At 38.3% G+C, this 26,206-nt stretch overlaps 1 long non-coding RNA gene across 2 annotated transcripts; it reads left to right on the top strand.

The window, feature by feature from the left end:
• Nucleotides 1–5,966: 5,966 nt before the first annotated feature.
• On the top strand, nt 5,967–25,705 carry LOC138109809 (uncharacterized). Of its 2 annotated transcripts, none has more exons than XR_011150716.1 (6): nt 5,967–6,052; nt 16,149–16,184; nt 21,544–21,723; nt 23,248–23,449; nt 23,534–23,974; nt 24,914–25,705. It is a non-coding gene; the product is annotated as an uncharacterized lncRNA (long non-coding RNA). The 2 variants fall into 2 exon arrangements; XR_011150715.1 differs by lacking the exon at nt 5,967–6,052 and adding an exon at nt 7,389–7,592.
• Nucleotides 25,706–26,206: the final 501 nt, after the last annotated feature.

Genomic DNA, 26,206 nt, shown 5'->3' with positions numbered 1-26,206 from the left:
ATTTCTAATATGATCAACTGGATTTAAAGAAATCAGAGCATGCACTTACAAAAAAACCCAAAAACAGTCACTTTGTATGCTAAATATTCATCTTAATTAACTTCTTAATACATTTTCACTTAGAACAAGACTGGTGATATTCAGAGAGGTACAATACTTTTATATTGCTGATGTCCACTTATACTACAGTGGCTTCTGGACACAGAAAAGCCAAGAAAACAAGTGGAAGTGTATTGGGTCCGGCTGAGCTGGAGTTCATTTTCCCACAGCAGCTCTCACAGTGCTGTGCTTTGCACTGGTAGCTGGAAGTGTGCTGATAACACCCCGGTGATTTGGCTACTGCTGGGCAGGGCTGGCACAGCATCAGCACTGTCTCCCCATCAGTAGGCTGGGGGTTGGCAAGAACTTGGGAGGGGACACAACCAGGACAGCTGACCCAAACTGACCAAAGGTCATTGCACACCATATGGTGTCTAGTCAGCAAAAAAACCTAAGAGAAAGGAGGAAAGGGGAGAACAAGGGGAATTTGTTACTTATGACTTTTGTCTTCTGGAGCAACTACAACACACACCGAAGCCCTGCTTCTGGGGAGGTGGCTGTGCATTGCCTGCTGATGGGAAGTAAAGAATAAATCTTTTGTTTTAATTTGCTTTCAAACATGACCTTTGCCTTTGCTTTATTAAACTGCCTTTATCTTGACCATCTTTTTTCCCTTCTCTTCCCAACTTTTTTTCCCTGTTCTCCTAATGGTAAACAATCACAATCTCTATTTCTTCTTCTGTTTTTTTTTTTTTTTCCCATTTGACCAGAATCTAAATAAAACTACCAGAGTAGCTTGAGTTGTTTCAGCACAATAAGTAGAAGAGGAAAATGTATAATGTTTTCATATTTAAAACCTCTCTATTCTAGACCTGTCTAGTTTTACACCTCTTTATAAGAAATTCAGAAGTAGGAGAGGAAAGCAGAAGTGTTGATGGCCCTTTTCTTGCAATGCTATTTCTCTTGCTCAAAACAATGCCTGAGAATTTGACCCTGCTTGAGCATGGAGGTTGTACAAGATGACCTCCAGAGCTTCCCTCTGACCCCAGCCATTTTGTAGCTCTGTAAATTGATTTTGTTGCATCTCAAAGGAAGGCATTTTCTAAGAGAGCTATTAGAAACAAGATGCTAACTGAGGTGCCAATGACCTCTACTCTCTAGGCATTCCTTGGCAGTCATTACAAAGAGAATATTTCTGTTTTGTTTTTAAACTGTGAGAATATTCCCTGGTGACCATGTCCTGCCTGCTGCCTACTTCTCCCACAAATGGTAGGTTCCATACACTAATTATTATGTCCTTTCTATGCAAGGGGACAACTAAATTATATAATTATATTCGGCCAAAACCATGCTTTGATTTTCATACTAAAGTACCCCTTAAATTTTCTTAGGTTTAATCTCTCCTTTGCTACAAAAAATGCCATACTTGTGTAAATGTAAAAATTTGTCTGCATTAGATAATACATGTTTACTGGGTAAAAAAACCCAGACTTATTTATTTGAAATACTAATCTTTAATACTAGTTTCATTATTTTTAAAACAATGTCCACATTAGAGGAAGACTGAAGGAGTTGTTTTTAGCCCTGATGAAATAAAGTAGTAAAAATTAGTCCAGTTTTGTTTAGTGGAAATCTAATTCATTTTGCTTAATCAAAAAGACTAAAACTTAAATTTCCCAGTCTAGCGATTAATCAGAGAACAGGCTGCAGTTTGAATTTGAACTGTAAAGCATTCAAAAGGCAAATTCATAATCTTAGGCCATACAAGCCCTTAGGGTAATGGAATAATCTGTCCCTATTCCTTGTATACTCACCTGAGACTTATAATATGCGTATGAGTTAATTGCACGGACAGATACCTGCCAGGAAAAGACCTACTTAATTGCAGTTACTATTCAATAGCTGCTGGTATAGCAATGGTTTTTGCATATTATTAATCTAGAATGGCTTCAAAAGAACCCTTGAGGGTGCATCTTCTTCTTCTCTCCTCCAAGGTTATGGATTGAAGTAACAATATAAGTACTGTAAGCATGAACTTACTGAGTCATTCACTTACAGTCACCAGGAGTTAAATTTCAGTGTTAAGAGAGAACAACTGAAAAATTTTCCTTATTAAATAAAAACAAGTAAAGAGAATTTTCTGAATTTTAAATCTAGCAGTAACTGCATGTGACTGTTTACTGTAAATGCAGATCTGTGGAAAGTGCAGCTGAAGCTGTGTTTGAAGGTGTAGTATGCTGGAATGCTGATGTAATAGTCTAGAAAATGTCCCAGATGAACTTTTATTGGTGGGCTCTAAGAGAATGACACTGTTTTCATACTGAGAAGACAAAAAGTGACCTTAAAACTGTGGTCCAAATCAGAGTAGAAAAAAAATACAAAAATCCTGGTGTGCTGAAATTGTTTGATGTTTTCCATGATTGCAACTTATTATTTTTGTTTATGCTTCCTTTTAAAGGATGTCAATCCAAGCAAAAAATAATAAGTTCAAGTGTTAGCATAAATCATAACTTAAAATTTTTGATACTGCAGGCTTGTTCCTTGGATAGAAGATCAGTACAGTGCCTGCAATCTTTGCAAACAGTGGTGCTGGCTTAGAAGATTGTACTGGGTCTGGATGGGATAGAGTTAAATGTCTTCATAGCATCCAGTGTGCTGCTGTGTTTTGGATTTGTGGCTAAACCAGTGTTGATTAACTTTTCTGGGCTACCTCTGAGCAGTAGTTTGCACAGTGGCAAGGCATTCTTGTTTTTTTCTTTCTGCTCTGCCTAATTGAGTATGCTGGGGTGGGCAGGAGATTTGGAGGGGAAATAGCCAGGACAGCAGACCTAAGTTAGTCAAAAGGATATTCTGTACCATATAATGTCACTTGTGGCAATAAAAGCTGGGGCTTAGGGAGGTGGTGAGTGATTTCCTGTGCAGGATTTCTTTTTTTCCCTCTCCTTTTTTCTTCATTGATTAATCTCTCATTATTTTGACCCATGAGTTTTCTTGCTTTTGCTCTTCCTATTCCCTTTCCCAGCCTGCTGGGTAGGATGGGTGAGAGCTATGTGGATGCTTAGCTACTGGCTGGGGTTACCCACCACACAGGTAAACTAATTTTTAAGTCAATAATCATCATCGCGGCAGCCTAAAGTTAGTACAACTCAGCTTATCCAAAATACATCAGTACCCAGGGTATGAGAAATGGTTAATATTGCCAACTTGTGTAGCATGACTACTTAAAAGGTGACCAAAATCTCCCTCAAAACTGGCTGCATACATGAAACAGCTGAAGAAAATAAAATAACAAAAAGCCTAGCAAAGCCACATGTCTCCACAAGAAGCAATACAGTTTAAAGTAGTCATGTTATTTCTTCCATGAGATAGGAAAACTCTAAACCTTTTTAATTCAGTGTCTTTCAGCAGTTCTTATGTTTGAGAATTTCTTGAATTTTCTTTGACTAAACATCTGATTTTTCTATGCTGTATTTTAGTACCGTCAAATATATAGTCATGTTAGAAAGATAAAAGGTAAAATTCGGATTTTTATTATGACTACATTACTCTTCTACAAGGATGCTTCAGCATGTTGTGACATGCATCCTTATGAAATGATTTTGATGTTTCACCAGTATAATATCCTATTAAAGATACAAATTGGCATTCTGTCGGCATAACTCATCCCTGAGGTCCTTCAGGAATTACTAGTGAATTTCATTTTTCATTTAGCTGCTACATGCTGTACATTTATTAACAAAATGGAACTTCGGTAGATCTGCAGTGAACTATATTCACCCTTCAGGCAAACAAGCCCCTCAAAGCTCAGGAGTTTTAGCTCACAAGCTGTCTGCATGTCTTGCAAGTTTGCTTCTGTCTGCAAACCTAAAAGCACTCAACAGGCTGACATTGAAGGGATTGCCTAGAGGAGATGTGAATATTTCAACAGTGAACCACTGGGAAGCTTCCACAGTTGAAAAGAAAGGCATTGAATAATACTTTTCAGATGTGTCTTGGAAGGAAATCACTAATCATGATATTTAAATTACTTTTAGGAGAAGAAGTTAAAATGAAGATGAGTACAGGTTAGTGGCTGGGACAAAAGCGTTTTTAATAAGATATGAGAGAAGAACAAATGTGTAATACAAAGGGCAGAGACTGAAAACACTGAAACACCCAAGCTGCCCTAGTCACCAAATTCTTGAGCAGGACTTTGTAAAAAATGTTCAGACAAACAAAGAATCTGTTTTTCATAGATGCTGGAAGAAAATAGTAGAGATTTAGTTAGCACTAAGTGACTACAGTGTCAAAACAAGATGGGCTGGAATTTTCAATTACAGAAAGACTCTTATTCTAAGAGTTCAGGATTCTGATGTGCAACTCATTTGGGTATTAAAGTCATATTCTTAACGAATATTAAATGAACTTTTTTTTGACCTGGTGCCCTAGTTTTGGCCAAGGACATTAAGAGCCATGTGGGTGTGCCTAGGTTGTTATTCTGTACCATTCACACCATCTCTAGGGGTGGAAGTAAGGGATTCTCACTTCCAAGAAGGAGGTATGGCTTGGGGAAGAGGAAAAAGGTGGTGTATTGAGCATCTGCTGGCACTTCGTCCTTTCCCATGGGAGCGAGTGGAGAATGGAGTGGTGAGATAATGCTGGTCCTGTTCAGCCATTGGTTTTCATTGCCGGGGTGAGGGGGAAAGAACTCTCTCTTTCTTGTTTCCGAGGAGATGGATGTCCCTTTCTGATGAGGAAAAGAAGTGGTGGAGGGAGCAGTGGGGTGGTCATGGCTGCAGTCATGTTGCCTCTGACTCAGTGAACATTTTGCATGCAGTCACCCTCTTTTAATACTGTTACTAATATTGCTGCTGTTACTGCTCATTTTCTTATCTCATTGCTGTTTCCAGTAAATTGTTATCTCACCCCATAATCTCTACATTTTGTCTCTTTCTCAAAAGAGGGGGTAGGGACAGGAGCAGCTGTGTGGGGCTTTACTTCCAGCTGGGCTTAAATCATGACACCTGGCCAGGGCTGACTAGATTTAAATCTTAGGCCTTTTATATATCAGTAAATCTGCATCTGCTGGCTGTGATCATCAAAATGTGAACAGGAAGTTATGGAAAGATTTAGGTGCCTTCTGTCAGACAGACTAGAATCTTTTTGTCATAAGAGCTGGTACTCTCAGAATTCTTTACTTCTTGTGACCTGAAGAGCTCACAAGAATACTACAAAAGCAGCATCAGCTGATGTAGGAGGACAGATATATTAGTAGATAGCAGTTTGAGAAAGATATCTGTGAAATTGCATCACACACATTATTAGGTCAGGAGGAAAAGATTTCACTGCAATCTTAGAAAGAAGAGATGGGGAAGACAGTGGCTGAAATTGCCAGGAGGGGGAGATTGTGATCGGTTTGAAACATCTTTAAGTATTGAGAGTGAGATGAAGATAGAAGGGTGAAGGGAGTAAAGTTATTAATTTATTCACAGAAATGAAGGTGTGAAGATTTCTGATAAGACTGTAATAATGATCTTATATCACTTTTTCTACTTAAACCTGAATCAGTAATAGCTGTAATATAGCAAACCTTTATCTAGTCAATTTTACCCCCCTCCTCCCCCCCAACCAAACAACTTCAAAATTAAACCTCCAATCACAGGTTCTACAACCTAAAGATGTGTTTTTAATTTTTACTCATCATGGTGATTTTTTTCTGCCTAAGAATCTCTCCTCAAGTGCCCCCTTGCAAGAGTTGGGCCTCATCCAGCTTTGGATCATTCAGATGTAGAAACAATTCAGGACTTCCTTTAAAACCCATCTGGCTTGCTCAGGAATGTAGAACAATAAATCTTTAACCTAAATGCATTTTCAACTTTAAAAGAAAAGAAAGAGGACATTCCAGAGCAATATTTTTAAATGCCTCTTCATGATTTCTTGCTGTACTTAAGGGGATCAAAAAGACTTCCTTAAAAAGACTTAAGTGCTAAGGAGAGCATGAAAGATTAAGGCTCCTGTTAGAACACACTGAGGGGTAAGACTGAGATTTTTTTATTGTTTTCTTTCTTCCTCTTGGTTGTTGCTGTTGTTGTTACAATGTAGAAAAAAAATGCACTTAAAGCTCCACAAGAACATTAAAATTTAATGTTCACCATAGTGGCTTAAACCCCTGATATTATTGTCTTTCCCAGGATAGTACTGAAAAGATCAGAGACAGGTTTTCTAAACTGGCAGATTTAGATTGAAGACACTCAAATCTCTGCGTCTCCTTCTCTTTTGGTGATTTTGTTATTAACATATTTTGCCAAACTTTCTGTTGCATGGAAAACAGCAGTATGCACAGTGCAGTTGATTTTTCTTCCTCAAATTCTATGCTGATCTCTTAACCATTCAGGAATATAGTAGATGCATATTACATTACATAGATTTTGCAAATAAATCGTACCACTGACAAACTGCAGCAGGTATACTATTTTTCCTTACAAATCATCTGCCTGGCAGATTCACTACATAAGCCAAAAGCCATTTAAAAAAAAATTGCTGTAGTTTGAATCCTGCTGTGTAAGCAATCTTCTTCCTTAAAGTTATAACTTCCTTCATAGAAGCCATTGTCTTCAAAGTATTCCTTTCATACAGACTGTAATTTTCAGAGAGGGGGTAACAACGCAATTTTCTTGTTTATTTCTTACAATTAACTACAATGAAATTTAAGTGAATTACATATTCAGATACAACCAGCTGTCTAGGTCTCATTCAAATCCTAGTGGTCTCATTTCCCAGCCTCTTATACATGTAGGCGTACCTTCATAATTACTTCCAATGATTCCATTCAGTTTAAGAAGATCAACTTTGAAGCATTTGTTTCAGGTATGATAAACCCTATAGTTGTACCATTTCTGTGTTTTCTGTGCATCTTACATTTCTGATTGTGTTTTCAGTAGTGAAACCAAAAAATGCTGTTATCTAACTACAGATTTAATCTCAGGTACTACTTAAAATTAAGTGTACCATTATACTTTATGTTTCAGTTGTCTAAAGAGTTAACTCTGGGTAACATAGTTAAGATCTCACTTAAATGAGCTGTGCTTTGAGCAGACTTTAACCTGTGACACTCAGTCATGAATAATATCTTAGCTGAATGGACAATAATTTACTAAATCGAGCAACTAGATTGTATTGGTTGTGTAGAGGACCAGGCATAAGCATATTCTGTCTCAACCATTCTGCCTGTTGAGACAGGAAAGTGGTGATTGTAGGAGAGGGTCCCATGGAGCTGGGGCAGTGCTGTTCTGAGCCAACTTCCTTTTCCACCTTGAAACTCATGCTCAGTGCTCCTGTGACAACTTCCCTGCCCCTGCCAATTAGTTCCTGAAGGGCTCAACAGGATTGCTTGTACATTCACGAATGCAATGGCAGGAAAAATCTATTTTATATAAAAGGATGAACCAGGAAAACCATAAAAGGAAGTGGATCTGTCCCACTTTTGTGTTTTTTCTTCTGTTTCTCTTTGTTTCCCCTTCTTTATTACCTGAGATCAAGACCAGGCATGTGGCAGGACCAATTCAGGCTCTAAGGTATGGTGATCTTTCTTCTCTTTCTCCCCTTTTGGCCCTTACTTCTCTCCTCTCCTGCTTTGTCCTGGCAGAGTGTGGTTATCATATTCTATCCCCTACTTCGTACTGAAGTTTGTTGAAGGAGCTGGGAGCTTGAGAGGTGTGTTTTAAAAGTTAAGGGCTTTTAGCCAACACTTTTGAGACTAAATAGTGAGCTGGTCCCTGGAGTTCAGGTGATTATGCAATAAAGCATAGGAGCCTCCTGACACGTGGACTGGTGTCTTTGTTCAGCCTGATGAATCACATCTATCCTGAGTGAGCTGTGAAAGATTTGCCTTATGATATTAGCTTCCTACTCAGAGATCAAATGCTACCTATTTTCTTAGTGCTGCTTTGTGTTTTGCTGTGGCTTCTACATTGCAAACTCAGTTTCTCGAGAAGTATTATCGCATTTTGAAATTTTTTTTGCAATAATTCTTAGACCTGAAGAGAAACTGGAAAAAGACATGGAGCAGAAGTATCAGCATATTCCAGAAATTGGTTATGCTGGCAATAGGAGAAAGAATTCAAATCACTGCTTTGTATTCTGTAATTGTTGTCTTGTGCTGCAACAAACGTTAACCCCCTAGAGATGGAGCAAGAGCCACTGCTATGTTGTACAATACTTAGAATTCTGGCTTGAAGTGTCTAGAGGCATAAAAAGTAGCAGAAAAAAAAGTGGAATCCTAATTCTTTATAGCATTGAAATATTTTTTAGAACTTTTTATGTCAGTCAAATGAATAGGACATGGCTTTCTTGTTTTATACATGGAAAATAAGCAGGGATATTATCATCTTTTCATATAACATTTTCCATCTTCGAAGAATACATGTCTGATAAGAAGGTAAAACAGTGATTTTTCTGCTTTGGTGATTCATCATATAATTTTAGGCCTGCAGCTAGAAAAGAAACCCCCACATCCTCAACTGTGACTCTTTCACCCTTACCATCTAACTGAAACCTTCTGCATCTAAAAATAAATCATAAAAATCTCCTAGCCATATTATGAGATCCTGAAGGCTTCCAAAACTAATTGGCCTTCTGTTGGGAAACATGTAAAAATAAGAATGCTAAGTTGTTCCAGCAATGTTTTGGTAAGCCTGTAAGTTGCCTTTGAGAAGTGGTATAATCTCCTATTATGCATTAGTCAGGAGATTTGGAAGTAGAAACTAGATGACTTAGAAATGGATGTTATTTGACTGGAGAAAATTTTGAGGGAGTATTGCCAGATAGAAACGCAGTTATACAAAGAAGGGGGTGAAATAAAAAGAAAAGAAGATAAAATGCAGCTGGAGTATAATCTGTTTGAGAAAAATTGAACAAAAGACTCAAACCGATAAATCTTAATTGAAACTTTCTGGGACAATACCCAGATTTATTATGTTTTCTCCAAGGATAATCTCTGGCTTTTCCAAAGTAGAAGTGATTCCAGTCATTAGAAGTTAAAACTGGTATTCTTACTCTAAAGAATAGGAAATTGTAAATGTCATTGTTGGTAGCATAGATATTTACAGTGGGTGTGTTTCTATTGCTTCAATTAAATTGAGAATCATCACTTAAAAATCCAAATATAAATCTCCCTGGAAACGTGTTCCAAATTTGCTTACCCTTTCAGTCATATAGCATCAGGTGATACCAGAGTATTGCTTAAAGAAGGACACATTATTTGAATTGTTGCTCTCATGGTTCTTTCTACATTAAACACAAACTTCAGAATATTTACCAAGTATTAGGTTTTGACACTATTGGAGAGAGATTTAAGAAGATTAGTGCTCAAGGAGGTGCAGTCTTTAAATAGTCTCAGTACTTGTACAGTGAAAGCATTCAAGATGGTGTAGGCAACTCCTCTGTGTATATCTGTCCCACTTTAGAGGCTGGGAGAAAGGAAGAGAGGATGTGCCTTGTATATCTTCCTCCACTTTTGAGATTGACTTTACATTTTACAGATTTTATATTGTGCACAGCTCAGAACTTGTAGACATTGACAGATCTTCCTGCTTTATAATACTTATTTTGGTCAGGATGAACAGGCTAACTAACTCTTCATAGCTAAGTAACAATTTGGAAAATCCTTAGCTCTGCAGATCCTGATTCTTTTGGGGGACTTCAGAAAGCAACACAGTGGTGCACATACAGTTTGAGAGATTTTTGTAGTGTGTTGTAGGTCCTAATGCAACTACTGTGGGGCTCACTAGGAGCAGTGCTCTGCTGAACTGGTTGTTTGCAAATTAGGAAGAAGCTTTGAGCTTTTGAGCAACTGCTGCAGAATGAGGTTGGCAAATTAGTCAAAAATGACTAAGAAAAGGACAGAAGAAAAAAGTCAAAAGAAAAGGACAGAATACTGAACATTGCTCTTTTTGCAGTTTTCACAGGTAAGGTAAGCCTAGATCTATGCCAAGAAGAAAAGACGAAGCATACAATTCACCACTAGTAAAATGATTACAATGATGTCTGTAGACAATGTTGCTGGCAATTTATAGGATGCATCCAAGGCTGATAATGGAGTTGAATGTTGTTGCTGCAAAGCCACTCCATCATTTTTGGAAGGTTATGGAGGTCAAGAAAAATTCCAGATGAGAGGAAGAGTGACTGGAATGTATCATTACATACATAAAAGGCAAAAAATAAGATTCAGGAAACTGCAAACTAGTTGACAAAGTAACTGGCTAATAACTGAGAATCTGATTTCCAGTTTTTATGCTTTCTGTCTGATGAATGGAAGCAGAACAGAAGTTCTCATTTATTGGATAGTATAGCATATTTATAAGCAATATTTTTGTGCAAAAATAGCTGTGATGAAGCCAGACTAAAATGTTTACTCTGATAGTTGAATACCTACTGAAACCAAAGAAAAGGCTGAAAAAAAGAAGAAATTTTCTAGGTGAATTAATCTGAGCAATTATAAACATGTAAAAGATGAGTGGTTTTTTCAAATATACCAGTATAGCATTTTTGTAGATAATAAAATATTTTTTTATTTTCAGAGTTTACATGTCAGCAGCCCTCAGAAAGGGTTAAGCTCATCAGTAATTGCTCAAATACCAAAACCAGACCCTAATGCGGAATATCTCCTCCATTTTTATTTTTCACTGAGAAGGAAAAATACCCTGTCAGTAAATCACATCATACTGACAAATTGGATTTCCACTTCATTGGTCTTATATTTAATGTATAGCCTGTGGCAATATATTTATACAGGTACACCAATTGAACATTTTCATAGTTCAAGATTTGAAATGCATTAGCTACTCTCATAACTTACAGAGTGCTTAAATGCAAGTTTTTGTACTGATCATTTTCAGTACTATGGCAGTTTTAAAGAAAGTCTGACTAAATATGTGAAGGTCTCCTACCCAAACCATCCTATGATTCTATGGCATGGAAGAGGGTAGAAGAATGAAATACTGCTTGTCAACAATCCCTGCTAGGCAAACATAAACCTGCTTTAGTCCAGTAGTGACAATAGTGGTTTTCAATAGCAATGGAAATGTAAGCACATATTTTTTTTCCACCTGTCTCTGTGAGCATTCTCAAATTTGAACTGATTGTTTGTAGTTGATACTGTCTCTTTTTAAAAGGTCACAGTATTAAAATGTGTCACTGAATCAGACAATAATCCATGTTGTAAGGAAACAAGGAGGTTTCTCCCACAACCTCCCATTCAGGCACCATCAGCTGCAGAATCAGGCCAGGTTTCCCAGGGCTGTATCCAGATGGGTATTTAAAAACATTCAAGGATGGAGTGCACAATCTCACAGGGCAAATGACTCCCCTGTACTTGTACTGAAAAAAGTTTCCCCTATGTCCAGTCTGATCTTTTTCCATCTTATCACTGTTTTCTCTTCTTCCCACTCAGTGCTTTCAGGGGTATGGCTCCATCTTCTCAATATGGTTCCTTACTGGTTTTTAGGGCTCCCTGAAGCCACCTTTCCTCCACACTCAACAAGACCTGGTCCTTCAGCCTCTCTTTGCAGGGTGAACAACACAATCTTGATCATTCTGGTAGCCTTCCCCTGAACTCCTGCCTTTATTGTAGTTATCCAAATCTAGATGCAATATTCTAGATGTGGTCTAGTTGAGTGCAGAGCAGAAGGTAACTATCCCTTCTCTTGACTGCTCCATTTCTTGTAGCTGGCTAGTTAAACAGTCCCTCTGATCAGCTTGCCATTTTAAATCATGTTCCTGGTACCCGACCCCTTCCAAGGCTGGATAAAGTTAGCTCAGGTGTGTGATGTGGAGACCTTAACTCACAATACTTCTAGGACTATGCTGTACTAATGTGGACAAATTAAGACCTTGATTGAGCAAAACACTTTAGCACACGGTTTACTTTTTAGTTTACTGAGCAGTTTTTGAGATGCTTGGTGTTTTGGAGATGTCTCTGACATTATGCTGCCACACAGACTTCTAGGACAGAATGAAATGCATGAGTCAGATTCTCTGGAGGGTGAAGCTTTGCTACATAGCACTTTGCTCTATTTTATTTGAATAGGAATCTCTTTATAATATGTGTTATTGTTGCTTAAAGATGACTTCTTTATTCCAGTTGCTGACTACATACTGATTTTGCAACTAAACCAGGATTTAAGGTAATGAGGTGCCATTACAACTAGTGATTACAATTTAAAATAGAATTGCTACTAATTCATGTTTTGGATGTTTAAATGTTTATGCAGTAAGAAAGAGAATATCAGACCATCCTTTACATGTTCTTGCAATTCCAAAGCACTGAAGTAGTTCTATGATCACAACCAATATTTAATGATACACAGCAGTACAGTATATTAAGGAGAGTTTATTGACTGCCAATTATAGATAAACTAATCAGCAGATAATGACAGAAAGGAAAGTGAATGTAGGCAAACACTAAACTTGAAACACATATTGCAAATCAGTAATGTTTCAAATTAAACACTTAGAGACTAAGCATTCAGTGATTAAGAAAAAGTGCACAGCTTACAATTAATTCACTTGCGGAACAATGTACAAAATATGTTAATATCAGTAAATTGTTATGTCCTTTGCAGTTACTGGTTGGCAACTGTACAGTTTGAGTACAAAAATCTTTAAAGTGTGTGCAAATGTAATTTAAATTCAGTAAATATTATACAATTCAAGTACATAACAGCTTTGCCCTCCTCCTCCATAATTTGCCAGGAAAAAAAGAAATCTCTTTGTAATTTCCCTTTGTTGCAGTTACATAATACACAATGATACAGTATTATATCTAAATTATAAATAGCTAACTCTTTGTCAACACATGAGTGTTGAGTCTGAAACACTTCAGGAGCCTATTTTTTTTTTTTTCCTGCACTTTAAGATTTCTTTTTTACTTCAGTGTCACTATAAATGTGTAACTTCTTTCAGGTCTGAGTTTAGAGGCATAAGAAAAGGCATCCCAACTATATTGGTCTGTTTAGATATATCCAAAAATATCCAGGGCATAGTATCTTGAGTGTTTTATGCTGGCAGACCTGTTGACTGGTCTATAGCAGCTGCAGTGTTTCATTTTGTGATCTCCTTTCTGCAGTGCCTCTGTAAGATCCTCAGAGCCTACCTCCTTTTAGTGAGATGAAGGTCATTTTTGGAAACTGCAATTTTCTTTCTTTGTTACCATTAGGGTAAAACAGTGGCCTGGAAGACATCACCATGTGTTTTCAGAGCCTTAAATCATGTGGGAATTACGCAGTTCTTAAATGTAGAACCTATCCTCCAGAATTTCTAATCCCAGTCAATCAGTCAACCTCTGTCTCAGATTAAAGGATTCTAAATTTCCATGACTTTTTTTGCAGTTATTATTATTCTCTTAGTTTACCCTTTCTAGGATCTCTGGCCACATTTTCAAGTGTATCTCAACAACTCTGAAAGTTGGACACCTGGGCAGAAAAGTGACTGTTACATAATCCTTTCACTGTAGCATTCAGGCTGTCTCCATAATGGGTGTATAGCAAATATGTGTTGTGAGACTCAGGTTAAAACCACAAAGAGAAAGTGACATTTGAAATTACAACTTCTATTTACCAGAATGCTATGTCTAAACACTTTTTAATTGCTTTGCTCTATTTGGTTTACCTAAAATACCAAACCAGGTCAGGTAAAATTATACAGGGAAATGCTACTTAATTGTGCCTGATAAAACCTGATTTTATAGAATGACCTTACAAATGCAGGGAAAAGAGAAACACCAGGCAGAGGAATAGTGGCATTCAGGCCCCTCCCTCCTTCTCTCTCTTTCTTTCTCTCTTCCCCTTCCCCCTTTTGCTTTTGACGGAGTCAACATCTTTTTTTCCAAAATAACAGAGGATGCAGCAGACACTTACAAGAGTTATATCTGTCAATCTACTTAAGTTTAATGACAGAAGGAGCGCATAGTGGGCAAGAAGAGCAGTAGTTTCTTATAAAATGTTCTCTGATAGTCTAGAGAACTGTTTTTGTTTATTGTTGTGGATCTTTGAGAGAAGATTTCTTTTAAAGGAAAAACATAACCATCTGTGCCTGAGCACACATCCTGCTTCTAAAATATAGTGACTTATTTTGTTGGGTGTTTGAAAATCTGCCATATTGCATAAAATTCATTTCGCAGTGTGTTCCTCTCAGTACATTTGGAAAAATATAACCTTTAATGTACTATAAATTTTTATGGCATTTGATTAATTACAGATTATAAAACGTGGGGACCAAAGGCTGATATTTCTTACTGCCATAAAAAATCCTACTCCTTAAGAGGGTCCACGAGCAAAAATCCCAACATCACAAAACATTCAACAGCAGAAAGGTTTGAATCCTAGAATGAATTGGACTTCCAACTTTGCAGTTAGACTCTAATTTCGTGGGGCCAGAACAGTTGCACTTTTGCCACAGGAGATTTGCATTTTCAAAGGCTTTTGCTTCAGTTTATGCAGGCTGTGCCACATGCTGCTGGTGCTCCAAAGGTTTCTTATGTTCTGCTTACAAGGCACAGCACTGAGGAACTCAAATGCTAAGGGATTTAATGTAGCTGCACATTGTCTCCCACTTGTATTTCCTTTGATAATCCTGTGACAGTACATACCACATTAAAACACAGTTCCTTTCTTTTTCATGCCTGAGTAGATGCACTGACTCACTCACTGAATAATGTCATCAGATCGTATTCTCTCAATTGTCAATGTCTGACTTTGTGCAGTTTCTGTCTGGTGCAGAAAAACATCTTTGTGAAAGTCCTGGTGTTCTGTAGTAGAATAAAATATGATTAAAAGTACCAAAACCATGTTTTAGTAAGGCCAAAATCATGGCCTTAATAGCCCAATTGGAGAGGAGACACTTATCTGTAAAATTTGTGCTGTATATATAATTTGGCAGAGAAACATTCTGCTGCTGCAGGATGTATTTAATTTCAAGATGCATTTCCACATCACCAGAAAATTGTGACTGTATTGTTTTGGCAATCTGAGCCAATTCAAAATTATACGTGACAGGTGGAAGAAAAGAAAATAATTTCTTTACCAATATTGAATGAACACAGTGTAAACAGAACAAAAAATTGTGCAGGAGGTGGAAGAGTCAAGAAATAGAGCTGGATACCCTGTTGATGGAAATAAAATTACTTCACTAATTTGGATGAGATCTGTCTGATTACTTCAGCAGTGGAACCTGCTCTTGAGTGGAGATTGTTGCTTAATTTCCTAGCACCATACAGAATAATTGCCTAGGGAATCTCCAAGTATCTCTATCAAAAACATTGAAATTAGCAAAAAGGAAAAAGGTTGAATATTCAATCTTATCTCTATTCCAATATAGATATTGTCATCATGGTATAGTTTCTAAATCTTTGTCCAGCTGTACTGGGCACTGTACTTTATTTCACATGTCAGTTGCTTCTGAGACTTGAAAATCATGCCAGACAAGAAATTATGGATTATTGGCAGTATGATTCCTTCCTGGTACAAAGTACATTTATAGAGAGAACCATTTACATCCCTTAGCATTTTTTTCTCTGTCTTTCTGTGTTTCTAAAATACTGACAAGTATTTTTTTTCTCATTCAGAAAAAGCTACTTGTAAGTCTTTTGAACAATGGGGTATTTGAGCAGAACAATAAGAGAAACTTTGCCAACCTTCCAGCAGCTTTGAGCCTTTTGTGAAGCAAAGGTTGTGAAGCCTTAAGCCTAAACTGACCACATACAGAAAATGGTGCCCCACCCGAAATCGTGTTGCTGTCTCCTCATTACAATTCCTCTGGTATCTTGTATGTCCTTGTGCACAGTCACTGTTGCAGAATCTTGGTGCCTCTCAGGCACAAAGATTTAACTCAGGATTTGCTTCTTAATCTTTAATCCCAGGTTAACAGCAAGGTATAATGAATTGCTCATTAATCATTCTTGACAAGTATTCAGCTAATTAGGAAAGCAAAGCTGGTAGAGAGAGTCTTTTATTTTTACAGGTAAGCGGTGGATAGGTTGTGGTTTTACTTGTTACCTTTATATATGTCTCTATTTAATCATTAAAATCTCCATATTAGTAACTTTCCTTGTGTGGTATGTTGTATTTTTCTCCTAGAGACAGGCACGGACACAACCCAATGAACATGCTTATGTAAGTATTTTAAATACCATGATCAACTGTGTCAAACTTTGAACTTGCATTTGAAATTATACATTCCCACTGACGCTGTAAAATGGAGAACCTGTTTTTGCTTCATTTTCCTCTTGAAATAAAATTCTGCTTCTTTGTCCTGTTTTTTCATTCCTTGCTATTCCTTTGTTAACTATTCTATTGTGCTGAATAAGCTCTCATAAGACAGTATTTGGTTCCCTTTTAAAGACAGGCATTTTGAAGTTCTATGAGTTACAAGTCATGAGGAGTTAAAAACCACAGAGATCTGTGAGAGCCGTCACCATCTCCCAAAGGATGTAGTGCAGTCTGCTCTCTCTCGTGCCTGTCGGTACGGCTCAGTGACTGTGAACAAAATTATCATGTGTAGTCTAGCATGCCTTTTGGAGTTAGGCTTAAAAAACCACAAGGTCCAGAGCTCCAAGGACGCTGCAACTACAAAAGCTGTGCCAAGGGGAGCACGACACTGCTCCAGCATTGCTCCCTCCACACCTTTCTGATTGGCACTAGCTTCAGGAAAAGGCTGCTTTTACTGCTTCACTTGGGGTTAGGATTATGTTTAGGGTTAGGGTTGAGCCCTCACAGAGTAGTTTAAATGAACGTAAGTTTTATGTTCCATACCTAACAGTGTCATTTGCACCGCATGAATAGCTTGGCTCAGAGGTACAGGGGTTCTGTTTTGTGTCCAGATGGAAGCATGGCTACAACCTTCTCTGATCCTGGCTATGTCCCTCTTTTGCACTGCACTCTGATTCACTCCTGCTCGAACAAGAGAATATCCACTTTTCTTGCAATGGTTATTCCTTAGAGATTAATATGTTTATGTGTTTCCAAAACAGTCGGTATTGTGGTAATGTAATTAATCAAAGTGCTCCTAGTGCTTTTCATACTTTTATGTTGTGAAAAAAGAGAATACCTAGACACTTCCTCTGGGACATCTTGCTTACTTATCCCTGAGTTTACACACATTGCTGTTTATCAGCATCTTTTGTTTGCTTTTCACTTGGAATCTTGGCAGTGCTTACTGAGCTAATGTAAGATCTTGCTCAGAGACCATTTTGTAAGCCTATTTAAGATCTTGACATAGTTTGGCTATTGTTTCCCCTCACCTATTCCGCTTTTACTTGTAACATCAAAAAGTAGTTCTGTTTCTTTGTCACTATTATTTGTTTTAAAGTTTCATTTTCTGAGTTTTAAGATTTTGTTATTCTTCAGATGTCTGCCTATTTTTAACTCCCAGTGCTGGCTGTGTTTTTTAATAAGGATACAAAGAAAACCAGATTATTTAGGTTGCAGTATATCAACTCCAATTTGTTGCTTCCCTTTCTTCATATTCCTACCTGAAGAGTCCAGCTATCCATTAGTCTTTAAAATAAGACAGGACAGGACTTAGTAAATTTGTTAATTAGTGTCCTTAAACCTCAAATACTATCAGCTAGTGCCTAGGATTTTCAGATAGCTTTTGTTTCCTTCTGTGTTCTACCTGTGGTACCCACTTAACCTGTTTACACCCTTGTTGATTTAAGGTATTACTTTTCCTGTGATCTCTGGTTTTGATAACTTCCCTATAATGTTACTAGCAATAGCAATGCTTCCCATTCTTATTTGTTTCCTTGCTCTTCCTCTTCCTAACTTCTGACCTTTCCTGTTCCTTTCAAACAGATTGAACACAAGTATCTAATTTCTAAATTATTTAAGATTTTAAAATTAGTATTGGAGCAACCCATATTGGCAGAAAAGCGCTCTCAGAACAACTTCACAGAACCTTCTGGTTTGTAAAATGTGGTTTAAACACCAAACAGCAGAAGCACCTGCACAGTCAGATCTCAGAGGTACAAAATAACTTTGCTGGTCATGGTCTGAACAAACTGAATTCCCCTCATTCCAGAGCAATACCTCATAGCTGGGCTACATCTCTGGTCTCTAGTGAGTCTGACCAAGGCTCAGTGAAACCAAATCTGACTTCAAGCTTCTTACCTATGTTCCTTTAAAGACAGTGCTACTACAACTGTTCACCATGTCTTCCTTTTAATCTGATCAGTGAGCAGTGCTAGTTTCAGTAACCTGAAGTGATCCCACTTTGCTGTCTCCAGTTAGGCACAGAAACTCATATTTGCAATGATTCTTTTCCTGCCTTTAGTTTCTAATTTATGGTACTTTCAACATAATAGGGTGATGTTTAGCATAAGCTTTGGCTCCTGTGTGTTCACATGGCTTACCTCATACAGTGGTAGAACAATAGTTTCACCCATCCATAAAAATTTATTATTTCATTATCCATAGTATTTGGAAAAGTACAAATGATGTGTGACTTATGTGACAATGGTGAGTACCAGTCTACATGTTAGTAACTGAAATCAAGACAGTTCATTATCAGAGAAAAAAGTAATGACATGTGATTTCTGTCTTGATTTGTTATTTCCATTACATGCTGTATAGTTATGAACACCTATAATACACATATGTACATGGGAAAAGAATCAAAAACATTAAAAAAAATAGATAAAAAAATGTTTCTTTCAAAGGCAGGAAATCAAGTATTGTAACAAAGCTGTAACTTACCTTTAAAGTCATTAGACCTAGAGAAATAGTTGCTTGAGAGAGCTCTGTAAAATCATTAGGAAACTTATTCCTAAAATTTTGAAGACGGTATTTCATTACTGAAGCTTTAAGCTTTTGTCGTCTGTAGAATGGAATATGGAATATATATCTCTAAAACTAGTTTGTAGAGATATGTATTCCATACAAGTCAATATTTGATCTCAACCAACAGTGAAGACAGAAAAATTATTCTGCATAAAGCTATATTTATTACCTCCAAAATTACTTCAACATATTAAAATGGTCTGATGCTTTTCAGGGAGTAAAATCCAAGACAAGCACCTGATGTCTGAAAGACAGAGGAAAATATTGCTATAAAGACTAGTTACATACATTGTCTGAAGTAGGCATTCTCAGGGTTGCTTCACTGATTGGATTTTTGGGGGAGTGGGGTTCATATGGGGAAAGGATAGATATTTTTCAACAAATATATGGATTCTGGAGGTCTTCACTAAGGATTACATTTTTGTAGTTTGCAGCCTCCACTTGAGCCCCTGAGGAAGCATGGCTGTCCTCTGCCCTATAGAGATATATTTATTCATTTTATGCAAGCTGCTTATGGGAGTCATTACTGTAAGTGGAGAAAAATGTTGATTCTTATCACCTGTGGACTGATTTTAACCTGATTATATACAAAGTCAGAATCAGGCTTTTTGTCTCTTTGAATAAAATATAAAATATTCCACTGGAGACATTCAGTATTAACGACATTGCATAGCAATAAATACTTACTAAGGATATATTTATTTACTATTAATACATAAATCTTGTCTTGACCAATCTCTTTAGTTACTTAAACCAGAATATATGTGACTCAGTGCTGGCTCTTAGTAAACAGGTTGCAGCAAAACACTAAATCCTGGGGTACATTAATTTGCTTTATTTCGTTTACCTAAATCAGATAATGATAAATCTGTATTTAGAATTGAAGTTAGAAGGGGGAAGATAGGGCTATTAAAAAAAACATAACCCAGCAGTTTTAGAATGACAAGGGCCTTGTTGAAAGCCTAAAAGCATATCATGTCTTTTATTTAACAGGGAAAGTTGGAAATCTAAAGTATCATTTCAAAGTCTGTTTATGCAGTATATATATATATCACTGGTAAAGCAAATAATCAGTGAATCTTCCAACCTAGACAGTTAATTAGGGAAAGCAAAAGATTTAGATAGAGGAAAAGAGAAGTTTTTTTTTTTTTCTTTAATCCTCATAGGTTTGTTAGGATTAGTATTAAAAGATCCTGGCTAAAAAATAAAGCTATAGCAGTGGGATGTGATGATTTGGTTTTCATTCATTAGGAGGGTTTCCCTAATTTCAGCTATAAAACAAATTTAGGCATTGTGTCTTCTCTGCTGGAATCTGAGTCTTATGGCTGAAAAATGGCTGTGAACATTAGTGAAGACCAGCAGAAACAGAGCAATGATGTCCCCTGATTGCAATCAGAACATGAATTAGAAATTGATACATGGCAGAATATAGAAGTAGGTGTTCAGTAGTAAACCACGAGAGGAAGGTTTTGATGACTGTAATTATTAGCTTGATTTTTTTCCCTGGCTCTTAGATTATAAATCACCACATTTTATCAGCCAGATACAGTTGCAAATATGTACCTCATATTTGGCTAAATTTAGGGTAGTAAGGATGCTTGCTTTGCTCTTGGTTTTTTTGGTTTGTTTATGTGTTTGAAATCTCCTTACTTTTGGATAAAGATCAGTCAAGTGAAAGAGAAATCTGAGGTTACTTGTGAAAAGAAAGCAGAAAAGCTTCTTAGTGATTTTGATACTATTTTTATATAGCATTGCACATACACTGACATTTCCAAATTGGGAAGGGTTATTGAATTAGAATGGGGAATATAGTTAGCAAGAGCTCCTCAAAGTCATGTATTTATTTAGAAATCTAAATAGAGATGGTAAAATTACTTTGTGATCAGAGTCACATTTTAAATAGCTATCTTCTTAAAAAAAAAGTCTGCCTACTGGGAGAAAGGAAAATGGCTGGAGAGCAGGAAACCACTCCTGCCTGGTCATCCAAGAGTTCCAGTGGGGTTAGTACCGTCAACTTCCCTCTTTCTTCAGCAGGAGTGACAGAGCTCTTGTAGTAGTGACAGTTTTTGGAGTAGTGATAGTAGTGACAGCTTTTGTAGTACTGCAGTAGTGACGATGGCTTTTGTACCAGAAGGAGTGACAGAGCCCTGCCTCTGCAGCCAGTTTGGCATATACATTGAGGCAGTTCTCAATCACTTTTGTTCAATGGCCAAGTTGCTGGAAAAAAAAGTGTCATGAAATTTCAATGTCATATCACCTGAAACTGGGTTAATAAATTCCTAAGTTGCAATAGCATGATTAATTCAGACTTAACAGGGATACGCTTTCAGTAACAGAGAATTTGCCCTCTGTGTCTCATAAGAACATTGAATCAGGATGGCAGTCCTCAAGAAATCCACTTCAAAAGATGAGAGGTGTGATATATAGATATCTGATTGAAAAAAAGTCTATCTACCATACAAATACCTCAGCTTCTACTCTCCATTGTTCCTTTATTCCTGTCTCTAAAGAAAATTTAAAAATTACTTTTCTTCCTTAATATTGTGTGGTGGAATTACATTATAGAATGTTTTCACCTTCTAAAATTCTTGTAAAAATTAACAAAGTCTAAGGGACTTAGAAAAAAAAGTGAGAGGGACTATGTCTGCAAGTAGATTTAATATTTGACAGCATCCATTTGTGCTGCAAATTTCAGGTCAGCAAGATTTATAATGTCAGCGTTATCTACAATACCTTTATTACTACCCTGAAAAGTGGTGCTGAGTGTACATGCACACAGCTGCTGAACTCTTCTATTTCTGGACTTGACTAAACAAGACAATAATTTTCTTTGGCCATCTTCATCATGGAATGATTTCACTGACGTACGTAAAAGGTAAGCACAAATTCTTTCAGTCTCTCTTGAATCAGTGTTCAAATACTCAAACTCTGCTGCTGGGTGAAATTAATTACTGCACAGACAGTGTTTATTGTGAGGTCTCATTTTCGTGTTGCATAATTATACAGATATGGAATATAAATAGCAACTATTCAAAACTACTCCAAATAGCCCATACAGCCAATTTCTTCTTTGTAGGAGAAATGTTGATTAGTAGATATGTATATTTTAAGTCTATTTTTGTCATCTTGTTGTAGTTATATTTGCATTTTGCTGGAATGTGCTTGTGACAGCTTTTGATGGGGGAGGTGTATCAGCATTATGAAGATACCACATAGCATAAAACAGATTGTCTAATGATTCAAAAGTAAAGTAAATTTATATTAAATGTTTTACTTTGTTGACTGTAAGACAATTCTGCTAGAGCCAGAACTCAACTTCTTACCAGCATACCACATGTTAAATGAAAAGGCATGGTTCTGTCGATGTGACAGTTTAACACTGATCTGTGGCATACGAAATACAGAACTGTTACTTTATAACTCCAGTCCAAAAACCCACCATCAACCAACTTTGACTTAGAGGCTACACATTTGTTGTAATCTACAGCTGAAACACTTTGCACTATGAAAACGTGAGTTAACACTACAAAAGAATTTTAAGAAAATTAATTGGCTGAAGAAAATGAATTCAAAGCAACTGAACAACAACTACATTTTCATCAAAATTAGCTTTAAAATATGGCAAGAATATTAAAGTAGAAAAAGTATTTGGTTTCTACTTCTAAGTGAACTGAAAGGGTTCATCAGCCAAATAACAAATTTCTTAATCTGTCATATTATCCAAGGGATATCCTTGGGTTTCTTCTGTAGTCACAAATGATAGCCAAAGTGAAGATTTCATTAGCCTTTGGAATCTTGCCAGTGAGGAGGCTGAGGGTGCACAAGGAGTAGGGAGGGGACACAGCTGGGACAGCTGACCCTCACTAACAAAAGGGAAGTACCGCACTCTGTGGCATTACGCTCAGGAGTAAAAGCTGGGGAAGAAGAAGGAAGGGGCAGTGTTCAGAGAAATGGTATTTGTCTTCCCACGTCATCATCACACGTGATGGAGCCCTGTTCTCCTGGGAATGGCTGAACTCCTGCCTGCCCATGGAAAATGGTCAATTAATTCCTTGTTGTGCTTTCTTTGTGTGTGCAGATTTTATTTACCTATCAAATTGTTTTTATCTCAAGCTATAAGTTCTCTCACATTTACTCTTCTGTTTCTCTCCTGCATTCTACTGGGGATGTGGAGTGAGCAAGAGGCTGTGTAGGACCAAGCTGAGGTTGAATTATGGCAGCCCCCTTAGGTCACAAATGTGTTTTTTAAAGCTGTATTTGCTAAGTCTGTTTTTTTTATGCCATGTCAAGAACTTCTGGAGTTTTTTGTAAGGCAGGAAACACTCTTTATTCTAGCTGCAGGGAAAATAATTTTAGCATCAACTTCTTGTTTTAAATATAAGTTAATATGTTTTCACAGAATCACAGTTAACCACAAAATCACAGAATATTCTGAGTTGGAAAGGACCCACAAGGACATGGTTGGCCCTCCTTGCTGCCAGGGCACTGCTGACTCACATCCAACTTGCCATCAACCAGGACCCCCGATCCGTTTCCATGGCACTGCTCTCCAGCATCGTGTTCCTCAGTCTGTCCATACATCCAGGGTTGTCCCATCCCAGGTACAGAATCTTGCACTTGCCCTTGTTAAATTTTATATGATTGGTGATTGCCCATGCCTCTAATTTATTGAGGTCTCTCTGCAGGGCCTCTCTGCCTTCAGTGAGTCAACAGCTCCTTCCAATTAAGTATCATTAGCAAAGGTATCCCTTCGAGTCCTGCTTCCCAGTCATTTACGAAGATGTTGTAGAGCATTGGGCTGAGGATGGAGCCCTTTGGAACCCCATGAGTGACAGGTCCCCCATCTGATGTCATCCCATTCACTGTAACCCTTTGTGCCTGACTCATGAGCCAGTTGCTCACCCATCCCATGATGTGTTTATCCAGCTGTGTGCTGGACATTCTGTCCAGAAGGTTCCTGTGAGAGACAGTATGGAAAGCTTTATTGAAATCCAGGAGGATGACATCGACTGGCTTCCCTTGATCAACTGCTGGGTTACCCTGTCATAGAAGGAAACCAGGTTTGGTAAGCAGAACTTTCCTCTCATGAAGCCGCGCTGTCTGCCACCGATGATTTTGTTCTTCAGGTGTGTCTCGGTTTGAAAGACAGGTGTCTGCTAAGGAAGGTAGAAGCCTCCCTTGGAGTGGCAGATATAACCCCTTTCCCTCTGAGTTATTATAATTTTGAAATCAAGGGTCTTTAGGCAAAGATGTGGGAAATAGGAATAACAGTTCTTTACTATATATATATATATATATAGATATATATATAACTAGTCAAACAAAACAACAACAACTATGACAGTAACAGCAAACACAAACCCAGTCTCAGCCTTCTCGGCTGTCGGGCCCTTTCCCCTCGGGTGCAGTTCCGCTCGCAGCCAGCAGGGATCGCTGGCGGCTCCCGGTGAGCAGGGCAGGTGCGATGGTTCCCCCGCGGCTGCAGGGGGCGCTCCGGAGCGAGCTCGGGGAGCACGCGGCACCGGTGCCCTGGGATCCCGGGGAAGGATGGAACAAAGGAGCTTCACAAACCGGTGGGCAGCTGGTCCCGGGTTCCCGGAAACAGCAGGCTGGACTGGTAGGCTGGAGCGGCAGGCACAAACACAAATCCCGGGTGGCAGACGAGATGTATCCAAAAGGGGAATCCCCCGGGGCTCCAGGCAGGCAGGGTGAGCACGGCTACAGCGTAACGAAGGCTCGAAGCAGCAGCGGGGTGGGGCGGCCGCAGCCCAGGCTCCAGCAGGGCAGGGAAAGCAGCTTTGGGATCCCCGGTGTTGTTTCCAGCAGAAAGGAAAGACGCCGAAAACGGGAACCAGCAGCTCCTTTCTCTGCACCTTCTCCCTCCAGACGCTGAGAGCGAACTGAACTGCCCGCCAGGTGAGAACAAAAGCCTGGACGGGCCCTTTTGTCTTTCTTAAGTATGGCTATCTCCTCTCAAGTATGGCCATTTATCTCCTAGCAACATGCTATGGGAAAAAATTCCTTTAACAGAAAAAAAACTAGGACTAAACTAAAACCCCAACAAGGTGCTTTTCAATACCTCCAAGAATAATCTTCTCCATAACTTTACCAGGCACTGATGTGAGACTGACAGGCTTGTAGTTTCCAGGGTCCTTTTTCCTAAACGTTTTGAAAACTGGAACAATGTTTGCCAGTTTGCAGCGAATGGACCTCTGTAGATTCCCAAGACTTCTCGAAAATCCTCAAGAGAGGACATGTGATGACATCAGCCAGCTCTTTAAGCATTCTTGGTGGATGAATCCCATCAGTCCCCATAGATTTATAGGGATCCAGCTGGAACAGCACATCCTGCACAATTTCAGGTTCAACTGGGAGTTGATCATTCTCACAGCCATGGACCTTCAGCTCAGGGTGCTGAAACCCCCTTGGTCTATCATCGGTGTTGAAGACAGAAGTAAAGAAAGCATTAAACACCTCTGGTTGCCTATGCCCCTGTTTGTGAGGTGCCCATCCTTATCCTGTAACAGACTGATGTAATTTCTGCACTGCCGTTTGCCATTAAGGTTTTAAAAGAAACTCTTTGTTGTCCCCCATTATTTTTATTTTAACTAAGTATCACAGTTAAATCTTTACTATCCTTTTTCTAATACATGCCTTCTGGAGAACTTGACAGCCCAGGCAAGCCTGATTGAGAAGGTGCTGGAAGCAGATAAGTTTTATTTTTGCTATAATGATCTCTTTTGTTCATTGCTAAAAATGTACACCGAGAAAAAATTTTCATATTTTGCATATACACAAAAAATGAGATTACAAACAAGAGAGAAAAAGATACATGTTTAAATGCAATTATGCATAAAGCCATAAATGTATTTGCATTTGACATCTAAACAGAATTTGCCAAAAGTAGGTACATATGTACTGTTTCATGAGGTTTAAATGAGAGGGTTTCTGTCTTGTAAAAGCATAGTTATGATAATTGCAATTGACTGTACATTTCTGGGAAGATTGGCTGATCCCTCTGTCTACTGCACAGCCATTTAGAGGGATAAAAACAGGGTGGAGGGGTGGGAAAACAGAAACCTTCTAAAATTCAACAAAGGAGAGTACAGGGTCCTGCACCTGGGGAGGAATAGCCCCCTGCACCAGCACAGGCTGGGGACTGACCTGCTGTAAAGGACCTCTGTGGAGAAGGACCTGGAATCCTGGTGGACAACAGGCTATCCATGAGCCAGCAGAGTGTCCTCGTGGCCAAGAAGGCCAATGGGATCCTAGGGTGCTTTAGGAAGACCATTACTAGCAGGTCGAGGGAGGTGATCCTGTCCTTCCACTAAGGCCTAGTGAGGCCACACCTGGAGTGC

This window comes from Aphelocoma coerulescens, chromosome 4 (genome assembly GCF_041296385.1).
Source record: "Aphelocoma coerulescens isolate FSJ_1873_10779 chromosome 4, UR_Acoe_1.0, whole genome shotgun sequence".
NCBI classification, from domain to species: Eukaryota; Metazoa; Chordata; class Aves; order Passeriformes; family Corvidae; genus Aphelocoma; species Aphelocoma coerulescens.
The sequence above is the reverse complement of the archived record's forward strand: the minus strand, read 5'-3'. Positions and strand labels throughout refer to the sequence as shown.